Below are 19,245 nucleotides of genomic sequence, written 5' to 3' on the forward strand. Positions count from 1 at the left end.
ATAAATACACGACGTATAATACTTCAAAGTATTCATAATCTGTTATGTCAGTTCGGAGTGAATATTCACTTTAATATTGTTTACTTTTTGAACAGAAATATCTCACTTGTCAGAATTTATCAGAATTTCATCTTCATTTATTTATGTCACATAAGTTACTGTTTCAACAATGGTTTACATTTTTTGCTTAAGGCACTATTGGGACTATACAACCTCACAATTCCAGTTTCTACAAGATTTTATTTCCATTACTGTGACATTCTGATAATAGGCAGCAATTGCAGAAAACATTTATGTGTTACAGCAAACACAGAAAACAGTGGTTTATTTCCAATCTTGGCAGTGCACAATAAGAGGAGCTGATATTTAATTTATTACTAACCAACTTGATACGAAGCAAAATGTCTAACCAAAAAGACAATTAACAGAAGTTTTATATCTTTCCTCTTATTTTCTTTTATATTCACCTGCTATTGTTTCCTATGGAGTACCATACAATTCCTCTCAAATTATCTCTAACTTTCAATGATGCACTTTCGCTGACATTTTTATTTTAGGTTAGAGCCAATCACACCCTGAAAGAATAAAACACTACCTTTTGGTCTTAGTTTCACTTACTTATTGGTTTGTTTGTCTTAGCTGTTGCTAATTTTTCTCTTCCTCCTTTTTTGTGGTCATTTTGCCCCTTACAGTATTTGTTTACCCCTTTTCAATGCTCTCTAATCAAAATAGTTTACTTTGCTTTTCCATCCAACTCTTTCACTCTTTACTAAGCAACTTCTATTAATTTCCCCATCTGCCTCTATAATTATTCAGTGTGACCACCTAGCCTTATACTGAAACTTGTCATCTATTTTACTACATTATTAAAACTAATCTCAGTACAAATAAATTTCCTCACAAGCACATGCTAAGCTCTGATGTTTAGTTAAGTGTAAGAGTTCGTAATTTTTAATTATATATAACTTATGCAACATTCAGTGCAATACCATTTAAGTATATGTTAACAATTATATTTTGTGTAAATAATGCTGGCATCAACTTGCAATGTTTTGTATCAATTAGTAACTTAAAGTTTGAATAAAGTGAAAAAAGTGTGTAATGCCAACATTTGTATGCAATTTTGTTTTGCGTAAATTTATTTTCCAGTAAGGCAACACTTGTCTTTTTATTTATTTAATATTAAGTACATTTCCAATGTATTATTGTAACTGGAGTCATAGAATTATAGACTGAAAATAGTCTCAATGAAATTATGGCAAAGAAGCAAGAGAACATAAACTTACCTGAGAGCCGAGTGGTTCCAGCATTCTGCTTCCAATTTTACGTATGCAGTTATTTTAATGTTTCCTTCACCTTGCTAGATATACTGGGAATCCTAAGTAATCCTTGAGCAAGATAAGATTGAATTTTCTCCACAGGTGTGCATTAGGCACAACATTAATTTAGAACTTTACAGTGCAATACAGGCCCTTCGGCCCTCGATGTTGCGCGACCTGCGGAATTAATCTGATCCCATCTAACCTGGACCATTCCATTATTACGAACATGCATTTTGAGGAAACTATGCAACCTTTAATGTGAATTATACTAATGTGATTCAAAATGCATTCGTAGAAACAAAAAGGGCAGTGCAAATCTCAATATGTATTCAAAACTTCACTAAAACACCATAACAATAACTTGGTTTCCGGCTGACTTTGAAGACGTCCCCTAAGCAAGTGTAGTGTACTTTGTGAGTGGGACCTATAGAAAGTGAAGGTTAAGGAATGATCCTTAGGGCGATGTTGGATCACATGAAGTGTACACATTGGTATCGATGAGTTGAGCCAAATGATTTGTTTTATCAGAGTATTTAATGCTCAGAGTATGGTCAGAGGGATTGAGATTTTGGGGTATATTGTACTGGCACACAAGATCCTTAAGGCTAAATATTTATTTTGAATTCAGATTGCAAACGGCTGGGGTAAAAACAGAGAAGAACTTCTCATCTTTGATTTTTTTCATACCAACTACTGTAAGAGTCAACATCAAGACAGTTCCAAAACCACAAAGATCATCAATGTCTATCTGCTGTAGATAGCACTGTGCCCTTTGCAATTCTGGAAAGAGCAAGGTTCCAAAGGAGAGTGATTGCCTTTGCCTACACCAATATTTGATTGAGTTTGGCATCAAAGAATCCTAACAAATTCAAAGTCAATTTGACTTGAGGAAAACTCTCCACTGGTTGGTGTCATAGATCTCACAGTGATCAGTCTCAGTCTCAGTCTCATAAGCATAGATCATAACCCTAGACCACCTATGGACAAAGCAAACTTTTAATTCCAGCATATACCTTTTTAAAAGAGGACTACTACAGTCAAAGGACCACGGTTGTAAATTCAGTGACTACCTGCAAAGCTCCTGGAATGTCACTCTTGGTCAAGTGTGACAGCAGCTTCAAAAGAGATGGGAGAAAAGGGAGAAATGCATTGCAAACTGAACCATAGCATCCTGGAAATTGTCTCAAACTAATAATACCTGTAGACTGGGTGAGAGACATTTCAATTTTTCCCCTTTCAAAAATTAACAAGAACATGTGTGCTAGCGGAAAAAGGTATCCTTGTGGGCTGACGTAATCTTGTGCAGAGAGTCTGGTTTGAATGCTAGTGCACTGTGAAGGTCACATTTGAAAAACCACTCATTAGGCATCCATCAATTGCAGGTAAGTCATTTTCCCTCTCAGACTCCTAGAACCCTGTTGGTTAACAAGCCAGTCAAAAGGAAACAGCACAAGAAATGGATTGTCTCACTCTAAGTGTAGCCACTATCAAAATGAAACAGAACAAAAGGGTTTCAACTAAACTGCAAAGCCAAGAATCCCAAAATTGACTACTTGACTATTAATGTTCCACAATAAATTCTTCACAAATGACACAGGGACTGATCTTTTAAGTGTCTGTTTTGGACTTACTCATCCATTCGAATCTGTGTGAATGGATGTTGCATTATGATTTCTTCTTGCATCTAGGAGGACCGAATAAACACAGTTTTTCAAATTTATGATTAACCTGGCTCCTTTTCAGTCTGGGAGAAAGGGCAGCCTTTGGAAATCAACCTTGTTACAGTCAACTGAGGAGACAGGTGAATAAAGAAGGGAAGCCAGAACATCACTCCTCACCCAAGAACTTAATAATTTGGGGTATCCCATCTAGAATAATGATAATTTGGGGAACTTCACCCAGGGTCTGATCATAACAAATTAGGGACTCATCTGGGATCTAGTAACAAGGATAGTCTCCCAAGCCCAAAAATCTTCAGCTTCATTAATGATCTTCTCTGCACCAAAAGATCAGAAATGGCAATGTTTGCTGATAATTGCAGAGTATTCAATACAGTTTGAAATTTTCCACATACTGAAACAGTTTGTGTTTCAAAGCAGCAAGACATGGACAACATTCAAATTTGGGCTAATAAACAGCAAGTAATGTTTCCACTGCTTATGTACCAGGCAATAACCATCTCCAACTACATTTTTACTCCAACTGTTTTTACAAATACATCAAGGACAAAAGGATAATTAGGGAGAGAATAGGGCCCCTGAAAGTTCAGCAAGGCGGCATTTGTGTGGAGCCGCAGGAGGTGGGGGAGATACTAAACAAGTATTTTGCATCAGTATTTACTATGGAAAAGGACATGGAAGATATAGAATTTTGGGAAATAGATGGTGACATCTTGCAAAATGTCCATATTGCAGAGGAGGAAGTGCTGGATGTCTTATAATGCATAAAAGTGGATAAATCCCCAGGACCTGATCAGGTGTACCCTAGAACTCTGTTGGGAAGCTAGGGAAGTGATTGCTGGGTATCTTGCTGAGATATTTGTATCATCGATAGTCACAGGTGAGGTGCTGGAAGACTGGAGGTTGGCTAACGTGGTGCCACTGTTGAAGAAAGGTGGTAAGGACAAGCCAGGGAACTATAGACCAGTGAGCCTGACATTGGTAGTGGGCAAGTTGTTGGAGGGAATCCTGAGGGACAGGATTTACATGTATTTGGAAAGGCAAGGACTGATTAGGGATAGTCAGCATGGCTTTGTGCGGGGGGGAAATCATGTTTCACAAACTTGATCAAGTTTTTTGAAGTAACAAAGAGGATTGATGAGGGCAGAGAGGTAGACGTGATCTAAATGAACTTCAGTAAGGTGTTCGACAAGGTTCCCAATGGGAGACTGGTTAGCAAGGTTACATCACACGGAATACAGGGAGAACTAGCCATTTGGATACAGAACTGGCTCAAAGGTAAAAGGCAGAGATTGGTGGTGGAGGGTTATTTTTCAGACTGGAGGCCTGTGACCAGTGGAGTGCCACAAGGATCGGTGCTGGGTCGACTATAAATGATTTGAATGTGAGCATAAGAGGCACAGTTAGTAAGTTTGCAGATGACACCAAATTGGAGGTGTAGTGGGGATGCAGTGGTAATGGAACCCTACAGGGTTGGAGGATTTGAGCTATAGGGAGAGGTGTAGTAGGCTAGGGTTGTTTTCCCTGGAGCATTAGAAGCTGAGGGTTGACCTTATAGAGGTTTATAAAATCACGAGGGGCATGGATAGGATAAGGAGACAAAGTCTTTTCCCTGGGATGGGGAAGTCCAGAACTAGAGGGCATTGGTTTAGGGTGAGGAGGGAAAGATATCAACGAGACTCAAGGGCAACTTTTTCATGCCAATGTTGGAACGTGTATGGAATGAGCTGCTAGAGGAAATGTTGAAGGCTAGTACAATTGCAACATTTAAAAGGTATCTGGAAGGGTATATGAATAGGAAGGGTTTTGAGGGATATGGCCAGGTGCTGGCAAGTAGGACTAGATTGGGTTGGGATATCTGGTCAGCATGGATAAGTTGAACCGAAGGGTCTGTTTTCCGTGCGATACCTCTCTATGACTGTAACTAGAACCAATCTAAACATCTACCCTCGATACTTAATGGTATTAACAGGGCTGAATCACCCAGTGGCCATAAACGTAAATACTTTGGCTACTTCAGAATTCTAATAATGGCTCATGACAATATTGTGTATATCCCTGCATCATTTGGACAAAGTAAAAGTGGCGGTCCCATAATCCATCTTCATTTCTGAAAGGCAGTTAGAGACGAGCAACGAAACGCTGCCTTTGCCAGTGCCGATAATGTCCGATGAAATAATAAAATTAAACTTTCCCTTTCACTCACTGCGTAAAAGAGCCCCAGTGGCGTTTCCTAAACACTGCAATGGATGTGTCCCTCTGTTTTAGTTTTTGCAACCGCATTAAAACCCGCGTGCAGTACTTAACCTCGCGGGGGAAGGGAATCAGTGCCAAGACTCTCATAGGGGGACAGATGAAACTAAGCCCTTCATCCCTTCCCTTATCCCACCAATGCAACTTCGACAACAAGTCTATAAGGCCAGGTCGAGTCGCTATCACTTCAATACAAGAGGCAAACGGCAACAAGGGGTTCAATATACCGGCCGCGTTCCAGCCGCTACTGAGCAACGGTTCACCTGGCGTTCCATTACCACTGTACCCCCACTTAGCAACGGTTCACCCGGCGTTCCATTACCACTGTACCCCCACTTGGCAACGGTTCACCTGGCGTTCCATTACCACTATACCCCCACTTGGCAACGGTTCACCTGGCGTTCCATTACCACTGTACCCCCACTTAGCAACGGTTCACCCGGCGTTCCATTACCACTGTACCCCCACTTAGCAACGGTTCACCCGGCGTTCCATTACCACTGTACCCCCACTTAGCAACGGTTCACCTGGCGTTCCATTACCACTATACCCCCACTTGGCAACGGTTCACCTGGCGTTCCATTACCACTGTACCCCCACTTGGCAACGGTTCACCTGGCGTTCCATTACCACTGTACCCCCAGTTGGCAACGGTTCACCCGGCGTTCCATTACCACTGTACCCCCACTTAGCAACGGTTCACCCGTCGTTCCATTGTTATTGTCCCGCTGACCGGTTCACCCGGTCTTCCACTGTCACTGTACACATTGCTTCTCCCCCACCCTACACACAGACACGTTCTCCCGGTTCGATGGTGGCTGGGGTTTCATTGGCCGCTGGTGCAGCCAGCGCAGCCCAGGAGGTGGGCTGGCTGGCGATGCTGGCAGTGACGCAGCTAGCCGCCCATGGAGTGCAATCTGTGTCGCGTTTCTACTGCCGGGTGCAGCCGGTGCAACCTATGTAGACAATAGAGGAGCGAAGCAAACACAGTCTCATGCACAAAGATACACAACACTCGAATTTGAGCAGAGTCTCCATGAGCGGAGAAAGAACAGGGCTTTATTGAACAGCTTCTGTTTCGACAGGTTTTGCAACTGAACCCCCAACTAAAGAGACAAAGGTGGGTCTAGTGTGTTTATGTTTGTGCGCGGAGTGGAATCTGAAATGATCCACGACTCCGGATCCGCTCTCGTTACGGTTTATGCATTTGCCAACTTTAACTCCGAAATGGTCAGGAATGTGGTAAGCTTTTATTTTGAAACCAGTCGGACAACGAAGGAGGTTCTGCACCCATTGCTTTGTCTCCCTGCACCGGGATCGCGTCTCGCCAGTCAAAATCGCATATGTATCACATTAGTACCAATACAGTACATGTTCTTAGTTAAGATGACAGTCGGACGGACGTAGGCGAATTCGGCACAAAGGAATTGCTTGCCGTGTTTTTTATTTTCTCTCTGGGTCCTTATTTGTCGCCCGACGTTGGCACTTAACCGTGTTCCCCTTGTAATGTTTGCCAAATCATAAGAGGTAGCGGTGCATCAGTGGTAACCAGATTGCTACTTCGTACATTTATCTTAAGCCAAAGACTTCCATTTCGTCAGAGCACCGAGTGCTTATTTACGGAAATGCATAGACGTTGTAGAATTGATTCCATTTTTAGCTTTAATTTGCAGATCCAGGATGCCAGCTGCTAAATCCTTGCTAAAATTGGGCATTTGCGGTAGATTTCATCCCTGTCTTTCTAAACATTACAGAAAATAACTGCTATTTTTGATATCATCCTGATTTTGTCACATGTTTCGTTTTATACAAGTGATCAATTCATGGAAAATAACCAGACTTTAACGCCACTTGCTTCTTGTTTAGAGAGGTTCCTACATGGCTTGTGCATCATGGTCCATACATGGAGTTGTCAGTATCTATGGGTTATGTTTTGACATGAACAAATGTATTTTCATGAAATGAGTGTACATTTAGATATATAGTTATGTAAAATCCTCTTCGAGAAGTAATTAGTTTTGAACATTGGATAGACTACAGTTAAATCTTTAGCATGAGTTTGAATTTTAAAATGTATTCCCACTGTTGAAAAGCAAACCTCACTTTAAAAAAATAAAATTCTCCCCTAAATATTCACAAGGGATGGTACTGTCTTCGAGTATCTTCTATTTTATTCTGAAGGTGCAAGTCAGGGCAGGAAGTCTAAAGTGAAATCATGTATTTTTAAATGGATGTAGACAAGGACTCATGGAGGAGAAAGGTTAGAGTGAGTGCTTGGTTGGCGCAAAGAGTCTGTTTCCATGCTGTATGATTCTATAAGATTTTTAAAGAAAGGGAATTCAATTGAGGAGTTTGTGACTAAGGTTGCTGTCAGTCTTGCCACTGATGTGATTGATAAAGAGTCTGGAGTAAGAAGACAGAATGGGAAGAGATGTCATACTTCATGAGGCAAGTATAAGGTTGGATGTGATTATGGGAGAATTTAGAAGATGAAGAGAATTTTATATTTAACACAATGTCAATAGATAATCAGAGTGTGAAGGTTTCAAAAAGGTTTAATTTTTTACAGTGAGAGACCTGATGATTTCCAATCTTGTAAATATTAACATTGTCTTGTTAGTGCTTGCTAGTATAACTACATTAAGTAACACACTCTCAATTTTGCCAGAGAAGGCTTGTGCGCTCCATATACAGACACATGGTCTGACTGCTTTGAAAGCTCAAAGCACCACTGTGCATTAACTAATAAACATGTCTTGCATCATTCATAACAGTGATGTTCTAAATCTTGGGGACAGTCTCTGCGTCTCTGATAATGTGCTCATGGGAGTATATCCAGTGATTGTCCCAATATTCACTGTGATACTGAGGCTCAGAATTGTGCTGCTAGGAAAGTGTAAATGACAGCTTCTATGAGCTTGGTTCGGCATGACAGAGTTGAGTTAGACCGAGTTGATCTCAGTGCTCTTAGGTGGTTTACATATGGTGGTTTCATCAAAACACCTTTTAGAGTGTAAATGTTTATGAAAATCCTAATACATCAAGAATCTAATCTGGATTGTAAATAGTTTTTTTTCTTTCATAAGTGGTGACTCAGGAGAGTGGCAATCAAATGGATCAATTAAGTATGATGCTGTACTGTTTATGTTAGTTGCTGTTGCTCTTCAAATTAATCTTTGCAAAATTCCATCTTAAACAAAATTCTACTTATTGGAAGCCAATGAAAATGATCATCAAAAAGCAGGGAAAATCCATGCACCTCCACCTGATATTTGGGGGCATGTTTAGCTCAGTTAGCCTGTTTGCATTGCAGAGTAATACCAACAGCACATGTTCAATTCCCACATTGACTGAAATTAGAGTGAAGGATTTTTGATCTCCACCTCCATACTGGCCTGAAGTGAAGTGACCTTCAGATTAAATCACCACCAATCATTTATCTAATGTGAGAACAACCTTATGGTCTATGGTGCTTTTACCTTTAGCCCCTGCCATTAACATCCCAGGTGCCACTCTGTCTTAACAGGAGCAATGACTTAAATATTGTGGCTACTAGAGCATTTCAGAGTTTCAATGTTCTGAAGCATGACTCATCTCTTGACTCCCCAAAGTCTTCTCGACATCTTTAGGGTTAGAAGTCAGGGATGCTACTGAATGCATCCTATGTACCTAGATGGTACTGTTCCAAAAACATTAGAGGTTAAAGACCATCTAGTACAAAACAGCATCCCATCATGCACCTTAAGCATTCATTCCCTCCTTCACATGCACAACTATGATCTGTGTGTACCATCTACAAGACACACTATAGTAGCTCCTTCAACACCAGATCTAAACCCTTGACCCCAACCGCATGAAATACTAAAAATCTCTGCAACAGAAAAAAACATTTGGCCCTTTGTGTTTGTGTAGCAGGAAAATAGCTATCTGGCCGAATTACAATTTCTAAATCTTGTTCTGTGGCATTTCAAGTCCATATCCAAGTAAAAGGACAAGGACAGAAGACATCTCCATGTTCCTCTCCAAGTCACACACCATTCTTACTCTGAAATATTCCTTTATTGTGGCTGAATCAAAATTCAGGAACTTGTTGCTTAACTACACTGTAGGATTAACTTCACTGCCTAGACTACAGCAGCAAATGAAGTTAGCCCACCACCACCTACCTGAGAGCAATTACAGATGAACAATAAAAGCTCTCTTGCCAGTGATGTCCAAATCCCAGAAATAAATAAACTACAATATATCAAAAGCCTATGCCTTCCCAATGGCTGCAAGAACGTATGACAGTACACAACAATGGGATGGTATTTTCTTAAATGAGTGATATTAAGTTAATTTAGGTAGATAGCATTGACCAACATTTCAGTGATGATCTAACTGAGAAGATTCAAGGGCTTGAGCAATCTATTCCCATTCCCAGTGTTCTTCTTCTGTCAATAATATTTAAAAATTGAAAGTACAGCGTTCACCTTTGTAACATTTGCTCTAATATCAGATGTTAAACGAACACCCCATCTGGATACACAACATCCTGTGATTGAAGAACAGGAGAATATCCTTACCATTAGTTATCCTTCAAGCAAAATCACAAAACAGATTGTCTGACCATTAACTCATTACTATTTATAGATATGTTGCTGATAGGGAAAATTTGCATATCATATATTACAATCATGACTACCCTTCCAAGTATTTCATTGTAATATTTTGAGGCAATGAAAGGCAATATATAAACAAAAGTCATTTTATTAACCTCATAATTTTTTCTGTCATTTTTTTAAGAACATCTCACATTATTATTAAACAGTATGTTTTCCAACTTGCTGTGAGTGATACCACAGGAGATTGATTAGTGTCATGTTCTACTGTTTTAAATAAAATTCAAGCCTGTGTGTGAACAGGTGGCGAGACTGCCGAGTGTCTCATACATGCATTATAATACAATTTTACGTCATGGCTCAGACATGTCACAGATTAAGATCAGACTACTAGCAGCACATTCTGAGCCCCAGGAAAAGATGGATCTTTACTGGCATAAGATTTACAGAGGCAAGTAATTTATAATGCGAAATGCATTTTATGAACAAAATGTGTGCTTCGGAGATGGCACCAGTGGTAGCACTGTAAATGTACTTCTATCTCTTGAATTGCCAACAGCCTGGCCTACGGAAAGCTGAAGCAGGGTCTCTGTGGATACTGCAATCCAAACAAAATTCTGAAAGGCACTTCTGTGAGATTTTCTTCAGCACTTGTTTTTCTTTGCTTCTTCTATCTCTCTTTTGATGATCATAATCATAGAGTTATAGTCGGAAGTGCAGTGAATTATTATTTCCCTTTTTTGCTGAAATGCCAATTAGAAATAGCAGACATTAAGAATAACTTGGTACAACAGCAACCGTGGTGTCCATTGGAAAGTTTTCTTCAGGCATTATGCACAGGGAAAATTCCACTCCATGAATCAAAAATGTGTTGCTTGTCAAACATTAAAAGTTTGTGCTTTGGCACTGTTAGAATTTCTGTAAAATACCTAATTAGGGAATAATAAATGTTATGGTGTGTTATTGGAGCTGTACTAAGGGGACTGACCAAGGTAACTGGTTATTTTGACAAAATCCAAAACAGAGTTCTCGGTACTCACAAGTCGCTGCTTGATATGATAGCCTTCATGTAAGCTTGCAATTGAGTTAATTATTGGAAATTGCAGGGTTTAAACATTATCCTTGTACAGTAATTTTAAACAAATACAAGTAACCCTGCAAATTTTCTCACTGACACAATAGCAACTTGTCTGAACTTTAAACTTAAAGGCTTTATTGAGGTCAGAGCTAGTGTACACAACTTGCATTGAAAGGAGGTGCTAGGTACTAAGCCTGTCTAACAGAATATATTGAAGATAGTATTTAATGTTTGAGCTAATGTTAAACATGGAAATGGGTCATTTCATTTCTCTTCCAGTCTCTTGTCTTTGCTCTCCTTTTGTTCATTGTTTATCAAATTTTCTTGCTGATTTTCATTCCACACTGCTTTACTTCCTATCTCTATGTCTTTCTATTGCAAAGAGATATTGGGAACTTTTAGTCTGGAACATTTGAAGTAACTCTTCCACTAGCACCAGAATTAAGTGAGTTAGACTGTCAAGTTTTGGATTTTCATGCTAAGACCCTAGCTGTTTGATATTTAAAGTCTATACCTACAGACACTGAAATATGATGAACATAAGATAATTTATTCTAGTTGAACTTTATGTCCATAGTAATGTGTGTACAATACTAAAAGTGTATGTGAAGATTGAGAAGCTATAATAAGTTTTATACAGACAAAGCTAAAAGTAAATTACAAATACACTTCTTGAAAGGAGTCACATAAATGGTACACCATTTCATTGAAGCCACATGCTTTATTATCATACTCCTTGGCACAAGATGTCAAATATGCTAGATCTTTAACTGATATGCTTGCACACCTTAAGCCTTACTCAGTCACATACCCTGATCACCAGTGATATCCTGGACCTACATTTTCTCCCGCACCTAACTTATTGCAACCCCCACACCCCACCTATCCCCAACTTTCAGTAAATTCGATAGCATGCAGTGTAATAGAGTGCTTGCACAAAATTGGTTTTGTTTTGAATACCCAAGAATAAATATTTCAATGAGTCCTTCCCTGAACAAGCTAGATGTAAATACTGCAGTAAAATAATGTGATATATCGTATTGGTTCATTCTGCTTGAGAGGAATGGAATGGCTTGAAATTTGAGGTAGGCATTTAGAATTACTCTCTGGTTTCACATTAATCTGCATTTTAGGGACATTTCAGTGCATAATTACAGACATAACAGGTGTAGCCTTTGACAGACAGAAGTATTATTATGGTGTAACCCAATACTTGTGCTGATTATCATCTGATTATTAACCACTACCCTATTATGATTACCTTTCTCTCTCCATTTTACTGTATGAATACAAATACACACAAAGTGTGGACACTAAAATTTATTCTGTTTGCATGGAAGGAGAAATTTATATTTTGTTACAACTTATTGTTTATACGGCACATATTTCTGACCTCTTTCATGCTATCCTTAACAACTGCTTTTAAATATCACTTTGCTGTTTTCTGAGCATTTTTGTATCATTAAAAAAACTCCCTGCTACTCCTTCCTTGCTTCTTTTTTGTTGTTTACCTTGATTTTACTTCTTGACCTTCCTGTTTTGTGCAATCCCAAGGTAATTGCACCACAGTGAACTAGTTAAGAGATTTTGTGACAATATACCCAGTCTTTTGTATGTAGTCTGAGAATCTTGAATCAGTTACCCTAGTTTTTTTTTCAGAACATTAATTCTGTGTCAGGATTGCTACCAGGAATACAATAAAGTACAAGGATTTAGATTGGGATGAAATTGTCATTAATTTAAAGGAGATGCTGAATCGGATCAGAACCAAAAATAAAGCCATTTCAAGTAAAAACCGAAAAACTGCAGATGCTTTAAATCAGAAACAAAAACAGAATTGCTGGAAGAGCTCAGCAGGTCTGGCAGCACCTGTGGAGAGAAATCAAAGGTAACGTTTTGGGTAGAGTAGCCCTTTCTTAGAACCATTCAACATGGTAGAAATAAAAAAATTTCATGTGCATAGATTGAAGTATTAACAGCCTGAATTCAACGGTTCCAAATCAGGTGTTTCAAACATTTTCTTTCTAAGGGCCCTTTTTTGTGTTGAAAAGTTCCACTAATTTGCTATAGTACAACAGAAGTTTATGTAATGTTTTTTCTACATAAAGTTTGGTATGCACATCAAATATGTATTATTTTGATTTACTTATTAATGTGAAACATGTTGCTGGTGCTGTGTGATAATTCTGACAAGACCTATATTTGTCTTTGGCCAAAACATGTTGAATTGTGGAAATCCAGTATTGTTTGAAGTTGCTGTTGATAATCTGAATGTTGAACAAGTCTTTGTGTACCTCTTTGTGCACCCTTCACCTCATCTGGCATTGCCTGAGACACAATGACAGCCTCTGACCTGAGCCCCCCTGTAAAACTGCACTGGTTGGACAGGTGATATAACTGAGTGGCAACATCAAGATCAAGTTATACAAAGATTATTGATCTGGAAGATGGCAGATTGAGACAACAATTAAAACTGCATTTCTTTGTGTTTTTTTTAGCACTCCTCTTGAAACTTTCTCTCAGGTCCTTACAGGCCATGATGGAGAACACCTATTCAAGATAATCTATTAATATGATCAGTCTGTGTTAAATACCATGCTGGATTGTGGAAAGTAAAGCAACAGTTTTTGGAAAAGTGTGAAAAGAATGACAGGAAAGAGAATGCGCTAACTTAATGCTTGAGGACTGAAGTTTCGAATGTAATGCTAAAAGCATTTGTTTCAATTTTAAATGTGTCAGCGCTCATTACTTAAAAACAAATTGTGTAATTAACATGGAAAATTCTGGAAACAGCAGCAGGTCAAACATTATCTGTGGTGATAGTTTAGAGAGTCAATGTAACAAGTCAATTACCTTATTACAGCCTTGGTTGAAACATGGATACAAAATCTGAGTTCCAAAGATGAAGTTAGAGTGACTCCCCTTGACATCAAGATCTTGACAGACTTTAAGTCAATGAGAATTAGTGGGGAATCTCTTCATTGGTTGTGGTCATACTGAAGACTGTGGATGGTAGTAATAGTTGGGGGCCAGTCAGGTTAGTCTTAGGAACTCCTGCAGAGATATTCAGGGTAGTGTCCAAGATTCAGATATATATCTTTAGCTGCTTCATCAATTACCTTATCTCTATCATTAGATCAAAGTGAGGATGTTCCCTGATGATTGCAGTGTTCAGTACCAATCACACCTGATGCAAACTGAAGCAAACTGTGCCTATCTGCAACAAGATCTGGACAACATCAGGCAAGTAGCATTTGTCCAACACAAATGCCAGGCAGTGATCATTTCCAACTGGAGAGAATTGAACTGCCTTTGAATTACCCCTGCCACCCCCCCCCCCCAACAACATCCCTAGGACATAATTGAGCAGGAACTGAATTGGGCCAGCTTTTTAAATACCTTGACCATAAAATCTTGTCAAAGGCTGGGAACTCTGTAGGGATACTTTCCCTCCTGACCCTCAAAAGCCTGTCCATCATCAACAAAACACAATTCAATAGTGTGATGAAATGTATTTCATTTCCCTGGATGAGTGAATCTAGAAGCTCAACATAGTCTAGGAAGAAGCTGCCACTTAATTGGTCAACTCCCCCTGTACCAATCCACTACCTTCTACTGTCATAGATCCGCCTTTGGTGAGTTGCTTTAGAGCATCTTGTAAAAGTTTCATTTGACAGCACCTTCCAAATCCATGACCTATACCATGTTGAAGGATACATGTAATAAACACACGGGTCATTCATATCATCAGAAGAACTATATTGTCATTCCTTCAATGTTAGCGGGGAAAATGTCCTGAAACTCTCTTCCAAATGGCATAATAGGTGAATGTAGACCAGATAAACTCCAAAAGTTCAAGATGTGTCTCGCTTCCACCTTCTCAAGGGCAGTTAGGGATCAACATTTAATGCTGGCTTTATTGTTGATGTTCACAACCTGTGGAAAGGATTTTTTTAAAAATCATAACTAGATGATTTTCACTTTCTGTGGAGCATAGAGATGGGAAAACAGCAAAAAAGGAATGTCTGTCATGAGATGGAGAGCTGGAGAAATCAACTGAGCAACATTATGATGGTGAAGGGAAAAGTGAGGCTATAACTCACAAAAGTTGGGTCCAAAGAAGTTGTAAATTGTTGCAGGAAATATCTTGTATATTGGGTTTCACTCTGACCCCACACTCAAACAGACCGGAAGGACCTCTTTTTAGGCATTTGCATTAAAGTAATGGATCAAGTAGCTCCTACTATTCATGTACTATACTCCAGCATCAGGCATAAATAGTAAGAAAATTGATTACCTTAATACTTTATCATATCTCATTTGCCATGTTGCAGTAACGTTTAGTTTCCCGTTTGTGCCCCTTCAAGTGCAATGTTGTTCAAAAAGTACGTTTTATTCATGATTTGGAGATGCCGATTCAATGTCAGTCAAATGCCTTCTAAAACTATGAATCTTTCTTGATAAAGAGAATTGCTTTACCTGGGGAGTGAAACTGGTCTGAATTAAATGATACAGATTGCAAATTTGCATTGACTTATCCTAAGGGGTTCTTTTATTTTAATTTAAAAAGAGCTTTTCAAGGCTCCATTTTGCCTGTCATTATCCGCTCTTCTCACACTTGCTGCAAGTCAAGTAAATTAGATGAAGTCTAGAAAATTGTATGTTGTGTATGTTGCTTGTTGAAGCAGAAAGGTTAGTAGGCCAAATGACAGTCTCATGTCTTCTTGAGCGTATTGAAATGCAGTACTTCAGGGTCACTGACACAGAGGGAAATTGTTATAGTTCAGCTGTCTGATCTCAAATGAGCCATTCAAGAAAACCCATTGATGGCTAATGGGAGAGGGAATGTAGGAAGAACAGTTACTGTAAAATATGTTGTAGAAATTCCTTCTTGGTCGTTTGCAGGTAATTTTCACTGGAATAGTGGGTAAAATAGGAGATTGTGAGGATGCACAAGTGTATTTAGGTTTTAGTGCAGTTATGAATTTCTGTAAAGTCTCTAATTAGGAAAATTGCTGTGACTGAAAACTGTATGCAAGATTTTAGCCAATGCTGCAGCACTTCAGAATTTGAAAGGGGAGAAAAATCAACCCAGGCACAGGCTTGAGCTGAAGCCTACTGGCAAGTTCTGTATTTCAATAACGACTTTAAGATTCGCACATTTTGCAAGTTCAGAAGTGGAATTATGCAATTTCCCCTATTACAGCTACTCTATTAATGGTGTCTTTATACAAAATTGCTGGAGCTATCATGTATGTAACAGAGAGCCTGAAAAATTTAAATCAGTTACATTTGCAAATGGCGTTGGTTTCTGAGAGAGTGAATTCAGCAGTAGGCCAAATTTGACACAATCCTAAATGTTCCTGATGCTAAAGATACTGCAGTTACCTTAAATTTATCCTGAAAGCAGCAGTTTTAAAAACTCATTTAAAGAAATCTGAATTGCTCACCACATTGATCCTGGATGTCTAAATAGCTACAGTATTAAAGACAAGGTTCTCTCTACCCTGTAAGAAAAAAATAGAAAAATTGCCATATTTTTTAATGTCTGCATTACTGTGGATGGACTGACAGGTCTGTCCTGGATTATCTTGTTTTACATAACTTCAAAAAAAAAGCAATTGTTAGAATCATAGACTCCCTACAGTGTGAAAGCAGACCCATCAAGTCCATCCCAACCCTCTGAAAAGACTCCCAGCCAGTCCCACCACACCCCCTACCCTATCCCTTGGATTTCCCACATTTCCTATGGCTACTGCACCTTGCCTGCACACAATGGGCAATTTAGCATCGTCAATCCACCTAACCTGGACATGTTTGCATTGAGGGAGGAGACCTACTTAGACACAGAATGTGTAAACCCCACACAGACAGTCACCCAAGTTCCCTGGGGCTGTAAGGTAGCAGTGCTTATCATATAGCCACTGTGCTGCCACCTGTCTAGCAGACACTTGACAAATGCAGATTATAATGCAGGGGAATATTTGAGGCTCAGGTGCTGACTGACCTCCAAAAATGCATAATATTTGTGTCGTGCAGAGGCTTCCTCTGAAAACCCAAATCCGTGGGCGGCACGGTGGCACAGTGGTTAGCACTGCTGCCTCACAGCGCCAGAGACCCGGGTTCAATTCCCGCCTCAGGCGACTGACTGTGTGGAGTTTGCACGTTCTCCCCGTGTCTGCGTTGGTTTCCTCCGGGTGCTCCGGTTTCCTCCCACACTCCAAAGATGTGCAGGTCAGGTGAATTGGCCATGCTAAATTACCCGTAGTGTTAGGTAAGGGGTAGATATAGATGTAGGGGTATGGGTGGGTTACGCTTCGGTGGGGCGGTGTGGACTTGTTGGGCCGAAGGGCCTGTTTCCACACTGTAAGTAATCTAATCTAATCTAATCTAAAAAAAATGTTATCTGAAGATACCCTGAATACTTCATTTAAAGTATTAATTCCAGACAATCAGGCTCCAATTCAAAATCTGTAAACTTCCTTGTTATATAGTGTCACAGACTAAATGTTACTGTAAGGATAAAGGAGAAGCTTAGAGTGATCATTAGCATGTATACATGTATACATGTATACATAAGGTGAAAAACAACTTAATATGATCAGTTAAACATAGAGATCCTGAAGTTGCTGTCTGCGATGCTTCAAGAAATGATCATCTTTCTGTCTGACTTCCTATTCAAATGTATTGAAGAGTGTGAAGTCTCTGTACCAATCGTCAGTAGGGATTAAACTTACCTCTGCCTGTCCATTACAGTACAAGCACATTTTTTAATGGCATTAACTAGTCTTAATTTGGAGGAGCCGGTGTTGGACAAAGTTAAAAATCACACAACACCAGTGGTTTATTTGGAGACACTAGCTTTCAAAGCACTGCTTGTTCATCACGTAGACAACCACCAAATAAACCAGGTGCATCTATAACCTGGTGTTGTGTAATTAGCCTTAGTTACTGCAAAACAATTAAAACTGACACAGAAATAACATGTGGAAATTAAATTTGCTGGAAGTGGATAGTAGGTTAAAATTGACATTGGGAATTTGGAATGAGTATGTTGGGAAGCCAGATTTATTCTGTTGATTTTGCAATGGAGCATGTAGATGCACCACTCCTTCAGGAGAGGTGGATTGTCAGAGCACCATTTCCATGCACCCCAGTTCAGTGTTGGGTCTACAGCAGTTTTTCACATAAGAGTTTGAGGTTGTGCATGGCCAGTTTTTCACTGCACACTACCATTAAATTGTTGAGCCAGGCAGTGCACTCACAATATTTAACCTAAATTAAAGTCTGCATGGTACATTTCCAGCTGCTGTGCAGCCATGCATGCAAGCATCTTAACAATTATGTTTGTCCAAGGGTTTTCCAGACTTCCTGAAATTCTCCAGTGAACACAACATAAAGGCACTGTGGCCAACTAAGCAGCTTGGAATACATGCCAGTAAATCCCTGTGCTTACAGCTCCTTTATTATCTGCTAATGGAAAAGGGTTTTGTCATATTTCTTTCACAGGGATGGGTTATTTTCTGCATGTGGGAGTTTTTTTGCAATCAAATTAGAATGATTCTTACATATGGAAGGATATGAAACCAAGGATAAAAATTCTAAACGTTGTGGTATTGTGCATTCGGGGTCAGCAAAGGTTAGCAAGCGCACGTTTTCTTAAAACAGACCTTGGAAGAGAATCAAAGTGATCAACAGCTTCCTAGAAGGTCACCTAGAAGCTGTCTACCAACTCCACATTAGCAGTGGCTATCAAAGTCACCACTGCCCAAAATTCCAGAATGCTGCCAGAGAAGTATTCAAGATTTGTCAGGCACAACACCAGTCAGAATGTGTAGAAAACACACAGTCTCGCAGGGTTAGCTGGCTTTCTACAGATATAGGATGTCATTGACTGTACATAAAGCTGTTTGAATATTGCCGGAACAACCAAGAATATTTGTTGACTGCAGGGGCTTACATTTTACCAGTGTGCACCTCATACGCAACCATCAACAGCTCTTCATGCAGGCGTGTGCAATATTCATGGGCAACTGATCTGATGCTATCATACTGTGCAGTTCAAGCTTCTCAAACCTCAAAACAAATGTGAGGGATGACAAGAGACGGTCGGAAAACTTTCCTCATTCCAACTGTCAGAAAGTACGGCACTAAAATCCAATATTCAAATGTATGCAACATATCTGTAATGACTGGATTAGTGGTGCTGGAAGAGCACAGCAGTTCAGGCAGCATCCAACGAGCAGCGAAATTGACGTTTCGGGCAAAAGCCCTTCATCAGGAACATGATTTGTATCAGAGGAACATGTGAC

General features: G+C 39.5%; 1 protein-coding gene across 3 annotated transcripts in view; it reads left to right on the top strand.

Annotated features, from left to right (window-relative positions):
* Positions 1–6,127: 6,127 nt before the first annotated feature.
* rnf144aa (ring finger protein 144aa) overlaps positions 6,128–19,245 on the top strand; it is a 76,119-nt gene continuing 63,001 nt past the window's right edge. For 2 of the 3 annotated variants that reach the window (XM_072561227.1, XM_072561236.1), the window contains exon 1: positions 6,129–6,374. The gene's annotated coding sequence lies outside the window, so the exon portion shown is untranslated. Of the gene's footprint in view, positions 6,375–19,245 lie in introns of all 3 variants that reach the window. The other variant, XM_072561245.1, reaches the window with a different exon arrangement.

This window comes from Chiloscyllium punctatum, chromosome 3 (assembly GCF_047496795.1).
Source record: "Chiloscyllium punctatum isolate Juve2018m chromosome 3, sChiPun1.3, whole genome shotgun sequence".
NCBI lineage: Eukaryota > Metazoa > Chordata > Chondrichthyes > Orectolobiformes > Hemiscylliidae > Chiloscyllium > Chiloscyllium punctatum.